Below are 12,384 nucleotides of genomic sequence, written 5' to 3'. Positions count from 1 at the left end.
CTTCTATTAAAGCAATCTAAGACTATGCCAGTCAACCCACAGCTTTATATACTTGATGGCTAGCAGGAATTCAAAATCAGCATTGCTCTAAGTTCCCAATTACTGGAAGCCAGGAGCCCTGAGTTCTAGTTTAGACTGCCTCTAACTCACTTTGAGACCTTAGGCCTCCTTGCACTCCCCTGAGCTGAACTTCAGTTTCCTAGAATTCTAAAATATTGGGTAAAACAAATCCTTGCCAAGGTTCCTGCCAACAATAACAGTCTACATATCTGAAGTCATTATAAAAATAGATCATAATAATTCTATTTTCTCTTCTCATTATTTTCCTTGAGAATGAGGAAGAAGTCTTCTGTGTTAAACAGAGAGGCAAGATCAGATCAAACTTCTGATTTTCCCTGAGCAGGCTGTTTGATGCACCAAAAGTCAAGACTGTTGAAATTGGGGTAGAGTCAGGTGGAGATCCGTTCTAAACCTAAAGATCACCCCATAAACTTCGTTCCAAATCTGGACAGTGATCCAGTGAAAGCACACCCTCAAAATCTTCCCATTATAGGAGTGTGTCCCAAAGGTACATGGATTGTCAGTGCAGGGAGAAACCAAAGAGGCCATGATATCTAAACTCTTCATTTTACAAGAGAGGTACTTCAGGCCCAGAGAGGGAACATGACTCTCCCTGTATCCCATGAGCTACTCACTGAGATTAAAGCCCCAGCCCTCTGACTCAAACTCATGCTCTTTCTAGAGTATCACACTATCAACTTGAAGAACAAGTTTATTGAAAAAAGAAAATAAATAAAGCACTAGACAAAGAACCAAAGACCTGGGTTTGTGGCCTGGTTACCCTGTCTTCCAATTACTTACATTTCATCAAGCACTGAAAGTGAAGATTATATGAGAAGGTCATGTCAAAGTGCCTAGTAACAAAACCTAACACATGGTGAGTGTTTAATAATAAATACCTTTCAAATATGAATCCCTCAAGGAAGTGTAGTAAGATTTGGTTGAGGTAACTCATGTGAACATATTATATAAAATACAAAGTAGTATAGAAATAGAAATAACACATTTTCAACAGTAAAACAAAGACCTTTTTAAATAGGATTGCAATGGAGGAGGAAAATTATTACTTTCCATCTCATGGACAAGTTGCAGCAATATTTATGCTCTTAAACTACTAATGCTTGCAATTCTGCATCCAAACTCTGAGTCTTAGACATAAGCATTCATCTTGACTTGAAAATAAATCCATTCTATCTGGACCAACAGGAAAGACACAGTGCATAGCAAATATATTGAAATAAATAGCTTAATGTAGGCTCTCACTTGCTGAATGTAGCCAGCTGGGTTGACTATCTCCAGAAATAATTCAAGATGCCCTTGAAATAAGAAAACATTACTTGAAATGCTCCTAAATATTTTATGGACACCAAAATAAAATGGATTGTTGCTACAATAAACTCTTCCTCCCTTAAAGTTTCTGAAAAAATATCTGTGACTATATCTATTAACCCCTCCTGGGGTGAGAAGGTTAGTGGGGGTGGGCAGGTAATTAGCACAAGACTTTGACTTACACTCTCTCATTTAATTCTCCCTCCATCCCACTTATTATGCCCGTTTCAGAGATGCTGTCAAATCTCCTTAGAATCAAATCCAGGGCTATCTTTCTACCATATACAACAAACCCACTGGAAAACATAATCTCATGTGCACCATGGAACTACCTTTCTAGAACCAAAAGGCCTAAAAACCAAAGCAGAAATCTAAACTCTCAGAACACTCTTTGGGAATTTGGGAGTCCATTTTGATAACTGGGTTTTTTTCTTTTCTTATAATAAAAAGAAAATAATACCTTGCTATGTTAAGAACTTTACAAAGCATGTTTTAACAATAGCATACTAAGATTTAAATCCAAGTTTTCTGACTCCAACTTCATCCCTCACCAGAGCTTGTTTCAAGGGAATCTAAACAAGAATTCAGATATATAGGGGTGCCTGGATGGCTCAGTCAGTTGAGCCTCTGACTCTTGGTTTCAGCTTAGGTCATGATCTCAAGAGTCCTGGGATTGGGCCCCTGCTTAAGGCTCTGTGCTCAAGTCTGCTTGAGATTCTCTCCTTCTCCCTCTGCCCCTCCCCCAGCTCATACAAGCTCTCTCTCTCTCTCAATCTCTCTCTCTCTCAAATAAATAAATAAATAAATCGTAAAAAAAAAAAAAGAGTTCAGATACCTAATGGATGACAATATAGTCCTCCAAAAAAGAGAAATCTCCTTAATTACTAAGTATGTTTCCAGAGAAGAAAACAATTCCAACAGTATCATCTCCAGGATGCATCCATTATAGAAGCTATTGCCTGGATGGGAAAATTAACAGGCCAGGAATTATGGTCTATTGTTTTCTAATTTCCCATATATAAAATATATATTAGCCAGCTAATGAAACCATCCCAAACCATAAACAAGAGCAAAAAAGGAACCATAAAATATTTTTTAATCCAGCAGAAACACTCTTTGGAATTGATATCAAGGCAGGGGAGAGTGAGAAGATGGAATCCCTACAGGAAAAGCTGCAGATGCAAAGACATTCATTGCAGTGCCATGTAAACAGTGAAGCATTGAAAATAAACCACAATCCAACAATAAGAAAATTGTTAAATGAACTGTGGTACACCAACCAGATGGTATTTTATGTAACTGTTAAATAGAATGTTTCTAAATACTGGATAGTTAAAGCTAAAAAGTACAGGATATATTAAATCAAAAGAAAAAAATTACTATGTCATGTAAAAATAACATGCTATAAGCAAAAAGCAGAAGAAAATATTAAAGTGACAACCATGGATTTATAAGTATAACAAAATTACAAGATGTTTTGGTCTTCATTTTTAAATTTCCAGTACATTTATTATAATACATTTTATTTCTACCACAGCTTAGCATTATTCTAAACTGACTTTCTTCTAGCCAAATAACAGAAAAAGACAAGACATTTACAATCTCTTTGGGGAATCAGTGATTTTTTTTATCCGCTGTGTGAAAGTTCTTGTAATTGATCTTTGTCATTCAATTCAATGTCACCCAAATTTACAGATCTTTGTTTCAAGGTAATGTAGATAAATGAGTCTCATGTTAGACTATTGACATTATCTTGGCACTTATGCACCTCAGCACTTTGGGTGTTTGATGAACATGTAATCCAGGCTTGGGAAAGCTAAGAACTTGGTGTAAGGAGTACTCTCCTTCTTTCTGATTTTCCTGGCAGCACAGAAAGAACCTGGCTCAGAACTGAGAGATTGGGAATCCATTCTGCTCTGGTTCTATAACACCCTACATATATGAATAATGTAGCCCCATGTGTCTACTTGTTCATCTCTGACAGAAAAAGAGTGGGAATCTCAGCTCATCCACTGCACAGGGCTATGGTAAGAGATTCTCTGAGGTACAAACACAGGCTGTCCAGAGTCTAGGCAGGAGTTTCCAAGACAGGAACAGTTTTTCAGGTGTTGCACAAGGGATAAAAACTACCACTTATAACATATATGGTATTACAGCAAAAAAAAAAAAAAAACTATACCATTTACTCAATGCTGTCTATATGCCAGGCACTGTGATAAACATTTTATTTTGTTATTCACATATTTTTAAAACATGCATTGATCATCCACTATGTAACAGGTGCTGGTACATTTAGGTCCAGGAATGCAAACCCTTGCCCTCATGGAGTTGACATTCCTGTGACACAAGACAATGAACAGCAAACATAAAAAAACAAATTATACAATGTGTTAGGAGATTATCTGGAAAAGGTTAAGGTAGCATTGAGTAAGGGGGCTCCTGAGTACAGGGACTCAGGAGAAGAGATTTTAAATGGGGTGGTCTGGGGTAGGCAACACTACAATGTTTGAGCAAAAACTTGAGACAGAAGCAGCTGGTCATGCAGGTATCAGAGAGAAGAGCACAGCAAACAGGATATTCCAGGGTAAAGAAAAAAGGTTGGAGCTTGCTTGACATGTCTGTCAAAAAACTAAGGGGACTTCCATGACTAGAGTAGAGTGCAAAGGAGAGAGAATAATCAGAAATGAGGTCAGAGAGGCAACAGGGAGTTTGATCACCTAGAATCTTATAAAAGACCAATGTAAGGACATCAGCTTTTATTCTGAGAAAACTGGGCAGAGGGTTGGATCGGAGGAGTGATATGATCTACTTGCATTTTAACACAATCACTCTGGTTAATATATTGAGAATAAAAGGTGACAGGGCAAGAATAGAACCCCAGAAACCATTTAGGAAGTTATTGCAAAAACAGGAATGGCAGCATGAACCAGGAGAGGAACAGAGGAGTTGGCTGGATTGTGTGTTTATTTTGAAAGTGAAGAACACAGAATTTGCTGCCATGCTGAATGTAGGATATAAGATAGAGTCAAGGATGACTGTATGTCTTCTGACCCGATAAACTGGAGGGATCAGGTTGCCATCCTTAAATGTGGGAAAGACTAAGTGAGAATAGAATTGTTTGTCTTGATAATCCTCACCAGAAACCTATGATATAGGTAATGTTATCTGCATCTTACAGATAAGAAAACTGTTGTTTATATGGTTAAGTGACTTACCCACAGATCATACGACTTTTCAGCTAGAGAGCCAGGATTTAAGCCCTGGTCTCTCTGACCCCAAAGCCTAAGCATTTAAACACTGCATATTGCTGCTTCACAAAGCAAAAGCCAGGAGCATCCAATTTTTGCCATCAGTGGTCACATACTCAGAATCCCATAAATGTGTAGATGGATGACTATTTTATTAATAACAGTGGCAAATGGAAAGGGATTTCTAATACTGGTCATGATATGAATCAACTGCCCAAAGAGATGTGACTCATTCCTGTTTACCCTTCTGTCAGTAAGCCTCTGTGGTGCCCAGTTCCTTGATGTAGCACTCAGAATTTATATGAGTTGTGGTTCAGCTTCAGTTATAATAACTAATAGATCTCAACATGCTGGCTCAACACCTAGCGGTAGTTGGTATGTGGTGTGTTCCCATTAGGATCATCTAGGGTGCCTTTTAAAAATACAGATTCCAAGCACCCCCACTTCACCTACAGAAATAGAATCTCCTGGGGTAGATTCAGGAATCTTTATTTTTAGAGTTGATATTCTGCAGAAATAAAGACACCAGTTGGTTAAATGGTGCTAAGAACTTCTGAGTTAAGCAAGAGCAGTGAGGGACAGATGGTTGGGCTGTATTAGCTTACTAGGTTAGATGTGCTAGCTAAGGTTAAAACATATCACTACTCAATACATGGTCCCTGAGTAATAGCAGTGGTATCACCTGGAAACTTGTGAGAAGTGTAGGCCCTCAAGCCCCATCTAGACCTACTGAATCCAAACCTGGATTTTAGCAAGGTTACCCACTGCCTTGGAGGCACAGTGGAACTTGAAAAGCACTGGAACGTATTAATGAATCCTAACTTGACCCTACCCTGGGGTCAGATGGGCTGCAGATGGCTCACTGTCCATTTTTTGTACAGTTGACATTTATACACAGCCTCATTGATACTGGATTAATACCTCATCTTACTGACTCCTCACGACAAACCTACAAGGTGAATATTATTATTCCCCCTTTACAGGTGAGAAAACTCAGCGTGATAGTAACTTACCAAAGCCATTTTTAAGAAGCAGAGCTAGAATTTTTTTTTCAGAGCTAGGATTTGAACCCAGGTCTGTTTATTATCTCACGCAAATGCTCACTGCACTGTACCATATTGCTTAAAATGAAGGGCAAATTGAAGGCTCAGCCAAATTCAGGAAAACTCATATGGGCAACCAGGTGAAAAATGGAATTTGCCGTCCAAGAATGTCTGTAATGGAATTCAGAACAACATGTCATTGAATCAGGCTTCTTCACCCAAGCTTTAATCACATTAGATACCTGCCATTACATTTTTACAAAACAGCAGGTCTGGCTCCTCTCCACTGCACACATAGTGTGGCATCTGGCATCTGGCAGGCTCTTGGGATGGCGTAGGCCACGTTCTACATGAGGTGGGAGGCACCCTGTGCTATTTGTAGCAGTCACAATTCTGTACTGAGTAAACTATTCCCTTGAAGTAAACTATTCACCCATGTGTGGTAAACAGAACCAAAGCAGCTGCTTCAGGGTGAGCCAACAGTACCATTTATTCACCATCAGGTTCCCTAGGATTCTGTAGGTAGCAATAATAATCATAGCAAATTCTTGTAGAGTGCCTTGGAGTCTGAAAAGAGCACTGACATTTGTTGTTTTATTTGACTCTTACAGAAGTCCCAAGAGTTAGATATTTTACTGATGAAAAAACAGATTCAGAAAGATTGATGACTTCTCCAAGACCACATAGCTAGCAAATGGCCAAGCATGTACTCAAACCTATGTCTTCTGATTTTAAATCTTTTGTTATTAGCCCAAGACAGTGAATTTAAATAGTTTAAGAGTTGGGCCTCAGAGCTATAGAAATCAGGGAGGATTTCCAGTATGGATATACTGAAAGTTGCAGCCCAATGAAAGGATATTTATTACTACTGAACCAGAATCTAGACATGTCTTTTTTTTTTTGTCTTTTTTAAAAAATATTTTATTTATTATTCATGAGAGACACAGAGAGAGGGGAAGAGACACAGGCAGAGGGGGAAGCAGGCTCTTTGCGGGGAGCCTGATACAGGACTCGATCCCAGGACCCCGGGATCATGCCCTGAGCCAAGGCAGATGCCCAACCACTGAGCCACCGAGGCGTCCCTGTCCTCATTTAGTCTGAAGAGATAGAATCATCTGGACATCCAGCAGAACATCATACTAGCCTATTACATTGATGACGTCTTGTTGATCAGGCTGAAAGAGCAAGAGGCGGCTAGTGTGCCACCTCCTGGTAAGACACGTGCTCCTGGGGGTGAGAGATGAAGCCCATAAGACATGTCTTTTTGAGGAAAAACAAATGTTTGGTTTCCAATGCCCAAAGGACATCCATCTCCTCCTCATGTCCAAAGGTCTTCACAAAATAAGCTAGTTCAACTGAACAGAAGTGAGGGTTCCCCTGATAGCGAGGTTGGCTTCACAAACTCCCTAGCTAAACTAGGAAGTTCTTCAGAGTTACTCCCTTTGTTACATGGAAAACTAAGGGATCCCTCACCCTCCTCTCCTTCCTGGCCTTCCCTATAATTATGTAAGGCAGTTAATAACATTCTTCTACCACAGTGTTTTCCATAGCATTATCCAGCTCTGGAAGCCAAACACACCTCACTGCACAACTGTGAAGGCACAGGAGACCCTATATACTCTGCTACTCCTCCACTTGTAGATCATTCTCTGTAAACCTTGTTATAGTTAATACTATACATCATTAGTTGTGTGGATTACTATACACCATGTACAAAGTGGCATCGAATGTGGTGAATTCATTCATTACAGTGTTATGGGATTTTGGAAGTGAGAAAATAATTTAACCAGACTACTTCAATTGGAAGATCTCACTGCTGGGGAACAGTAGCAGGTCATCAGCCATTTGGAATGGTCACTGACTGGATAGCTAGGAAAGTTATACCGTAAACATGGAAACTGTAGAGCAGTAGATCTGAGGTTAAAGAGCATCTAAAGAAGATAAAAGAAAGCTTAAAACAGGAGCATTTTTACTAACTTGGAAGTCTTTTTGAACCATAAGGAGAAGTAATAATAGATTATCTTGAAGACAGAGAGGTTAAGGCATCCCACCCCCTATAGGACTATGATTCAGCTAACAGGGCAACTGACTCCCTTGGATACAGAAAAAGCATATCCAGAAAGAAAACCAGGACTGGCCCCCTTTATGATGCTATTAGAGCCACAGCAGTCAATCCCACCATATATGAAAGAGTTGATATTAATTGTAGCATATCTAGTAGGGGCCCCAGGATAACATCATCTGAAGCAAGCATCTTAGTGAGCAAAACTAGAATTAGACTGTCTTTTATGTTGAGCACCTCTCATAAGTCTCCAAGCCAGAGACATCTTTAGAGGTTTAAATAGTTAGTATGCATGAAGAAGTATGCCATCAGCCTTGTTGAATGAAGCTGACTGGCCTGTTACGGGGAGAGTTTCATATGACTCTCATCACATAATTAGATCTCCAGTTGACTAATGATTATGAGAGAATAATTGCTGTCTTAAATTTGGTACTTTATGGAATTGTGTAGACATACCCCACTGAGGAGATTTCCCAGAAGTGGGGCCACTCTAGGATGGCTTGATCAGGTGGCATGGTTATATAAGACCCAAGGGTATTGGGGGGGGGTCTCCAAGCAATAAGGTTTTGACCTAGGGAATGTGAGATGATTTGATATGGGCAGGGCCCTCCAATTGGACAAATGGACAATGGCCTTGAATTTGCTCCTGCACTCTGAAGTATAAGGGTAGAGAGTCTGTTTCATCCTCAAACAGGTATAATAGACTTACCTCTTGGGGATCCACATGGTCAATAACTTTCTGCATTCTTATAGATATGATCAAAGAGCCCCAAAGACCTCTCCCTAAGAATCCCAAACACTGGATTAGAGTATGAACTCATCACTATGTTAAATTTATAACCCTTATCAAACCCAGCTGCAGGAAACATTATTGACTTCCCACTCTCACACATTGCTGCAGAATCAGCTGGGGAAATAGAATTTCATAAACCCCCAAGAGTAGAATAGAGTGAGGAAAGACAAATCCTGATTTGGAGGAGGAGGCTGACTTCCATCCCCCCTTTGGTAGCTTAACAGAACACTGGCTCAGTATGTATGGATTAACTCAACAACAACCATGCCATGGCCAGTTCCTGAGCTATTCTGATGGCTTCTTTTTCCTAACAAGGCTACTTGTTCAATCATTCCACTTTGCCGGAGACCAAATAGTTTTCCAGAATGCAATACATGGAGTCCTATAACCTTAACAGCAGTCCCAGGCAAAACAGGATGGTTAGTAACCCTATTGACCAGGGATCTTCTATTCTAACAGCAATATAGATATCTCCTGGCTCCATAGCCCTTACACAGAGATAGTATTTTAGAAGTAGAAATAGAACACCTCTCTCCTGGAACTCCAAACATGGAACTATCCTTGTGGGATAATGAGACTATGGGGTCTTTGTCCTTTGTCCTTCAACACCTCTGCTTCTACATGTTTCTCTTAAAAATCTTTCTTATATCTGCCCAGGGTGGGACTAGTGTGAGCACATCCCTTTTCACATCATTGTTTCTGCCAAAGGAATGGGTTTCTAAGATTCTGCCAATAACTTTTGCACAGGCATGAGGCAAGACATTGAGTCAACACATTAGAACAGTCAAGAAAGATACAGCAAGTTGCAGGTCTATACCAATGCAGAGAAAAGTTGTGAACTATATGGACATGGATCAGAAGAACTGAACAGGAATAGATAGCCAGCTCACAGGCATCTATTGTTTGGACCATTCATGGTTTTTCTGTCATTGACTTTGAATGTCTAAATGGCCTAGCAAGAGCTCTATAGGTCAGTATGACTCCTAAACCCTACTGCCTCACTCTTGGCCACTGTACTCATTCACTGCTCCTTGTAGATGTAGAAATGCACTTCTGGATCCTCTAACCCATAGAGTCATTAGGCATTTCTGAAAGAAGAAAAGAAAGAAAGAAAGAAAGAAAGAAAGAAAGAAAGGAAAGAAGAAGAAGAAAACAAAACCGAAAGAAGAAAGAAAGAAAGAAAGAAAGAAAGAAGAAAGAAAGAAAGAAGAAGAAGAAGAAAAAAGAAGCAGAAAAAGAAGAAGAAGAACTGCATATAAGACTCATTCACGTGAATAAGTACTCCGAATTATGTAGGAATGTCAGCCGAATGCCATACATCCCATCAACGAAAAAGACAAATAAAGAAAAGAAAAGAAATAAAGAAGAAAGAAAGAAAGAAAGATTTAGCATAGAGTAGAGCAGGTATCAGCAGGAAGTTTAACACAAAATAAATGCAAAAGACCAGAAGGTGTGAAAGAAAAAGTTAAATGCTGCTCTATAATTGTTGTTCCAGATGTTATCATCTTGTGTCAGGATAACTAAAACTTGCTACTAATCTGTTTCCATGCTTGGGTATATCCTCCCCTGCACACTGCCATGATTGCCATCTGCATACCACTGCCTTACTCATCTGTAATCCCCCACTGCCCAGCATGTGGCAATGTGAGCACCCAATAATGACTGATTAGTTTAACAGTTTGTCCACTGACTTAAAACTTCGTTGGCTTGCCCATCACTATCATCATGATTTTCAGTCTTCTTTTATCCATAGAAACCTTTGTTAAAATAAGTTTATTTGGAAACCCAAAACATAAAGGAAATAAAGTAGAGCTGCCCTGGTTGAAGAGGAGGCCTGGAATCTTTCCTACCATCCCTCCTCCTCTAGCAATGGTCTCTGTAAAGGAATAGGAAACATCATGAAAAATGGTTTGAAACCACTTACTTAGAGTCTTAAAGCTGAACTCTATGGCTTTTCATAACCATGTCCACATGCCTCTTCATTGTCTCAATCTCTCTAATGTGAACCTTCTTCTTCAGAGCATTCAGCACCCTCTGAGCTCGCCCTGCTCATCCTCACCTATTCATGCAGTAACTTTTCCAACTGGAATTTTTTCTGCCCTCCCCTCTGCCTGTCTAAAGCCTACTGTACCATTCAAAGTCTAGCTCAAGCCCATCTCCTTCCCTCATTACTGCCAATTAGGCCCATGTTGATTCTTCCTTTTAGGAAAATTGTTGTTTGAAACTGTGGCACCATTTTGGAATATTCAGTACTTAGTCCGGCATGGTTAAGTGTCTTATGCATGTATCAGGAATTTCTAAACTAAATTATTTGCTCCTGAAGGACAGTAATCATATCTCTCATTTTCACAAAGTATCTGATACATGGCATGTGACAAGAGATGTAGGTCTGTTCATATTACAGGTCCTTTTAGATCAAGAGAGGGGAGTCAGTCCTATGATCTACTTTCTTCTTATTTACTGGAGTCATGCCTCTAAATGGGACCAGGTGTTGGTATTGTGGTGTGTCTTATTTGTGGAGCTCTAACACTATGAAAGGCAAGAGGATTCATAGACAAATTCCTGTGGAGTTTGGAGTAAACCAGTAACTCTATAGATTAGTCATCAAGACCATGATCTCTGTCCTGAACTTAGGTATCCATCTTTTGCCCATCTGAAAGGCTATGGCTGGAACTAGAAGGAATTTGACAACTAAAAAGCATCTATGACATCTGATAAAATCATCACCAATATAATACAATATATAACAATGTAATGCTAAGGCCCCAAGTGTAAGAGACACTGTCCATGCTCTGTCCAGCTTCCCTCACATCCTGCACTATTTGCATTCATGTCAGTACCTGTATCTTCTGGGAGGATTACCTCAAGCTAACAGAACCCATTGCACGTGCTGGAAATGTCTGACATTTAGCACACATAAACACCGGGAGGGGTGTTTATAGAAATAGAACACCTCTATTTCTAAAGGCAGCCTTTAACCAGTAACTACAAATACCCCAGCTCCTTCTTCCACTCACTGGGAGAATTCTGAGACTTGTGTTTTGCAGCGTTGTCTAGAATTTCTCCATGGAATAAAGCAACAATTTCCCACCATGACAACTGACTTAAAGGTCTCCCTTAAGTGGTTGACTTCTCTTTCCCCATCATTTCCTACTCATCTTCTATGTTCATTCCACCTTCCAATAAACTGAATGCATTCAAATCTTTGTCTCAAGGTCTGATTGTCGGGAACCCAAACCAAAATACCAAATCCATCAATCTAGAAATAGGAGTCATCAGAGATAAGCCTGTGTCAACATGAATGCTCTGAGATAAAATGGCCAAGTAAGCATGTGCTGACCTCCTTCCCCACAAAAGGAAATGCTCGCTTTCAAGTTCACCTCAGAGACTACATATTCTTCTCCCTCTTTCCAGGCAAGGAGAACATTAACAGAAGACAGGAATAGTCAGCCATGTCCCACAGTTACAGAGACTCTTCTTTCCAACACTTCTCATCAACCTCTACTCATATTTAAGTTCTCAACCTCACACACAACACATCTCTCAGGAAGCCTTCTCTGATCCTTCCTTTCTCTCTATCTCACTCCCACATACCTTTTATCCCTCCAGTCCTAGCACCAAGAGCCTGTTCATGATTGATGCTTTCTGTACTTTCCACCAGACTGTAAGCTCAGTGAAAGCTAGGGCCATATCTCATGTTTGTGTTTACCTGCAAAATATAACACAAGGTCTGGCACAGAGTAAGTGTTTAAAGAATAATTGCTCCATGAATGAATGAGTAGATGAATGAATAAATGCAACTTTTCAAATGCCCATCCTAATTCTGGTCATTGTTTATGATCTTGGATC

Source organism: Canis lupus, chromosome 21, assembly GCF_011100685.1.
Source record: "Canis lupus familiaris isolate Mischka breed German Shepherd chromosome 21, alternate assembly UU_Cfam_GSD_1.0, whole genome shotgun sequence".
NCBI classification, from domain to species: Eukaryota; Metazoa; Chordata; class Mammalia; order Carnivora; family Canidae; genus Canis; species Canis lupus.
This window is presented reverse-complemented; position numbering follows the sequence as displayed.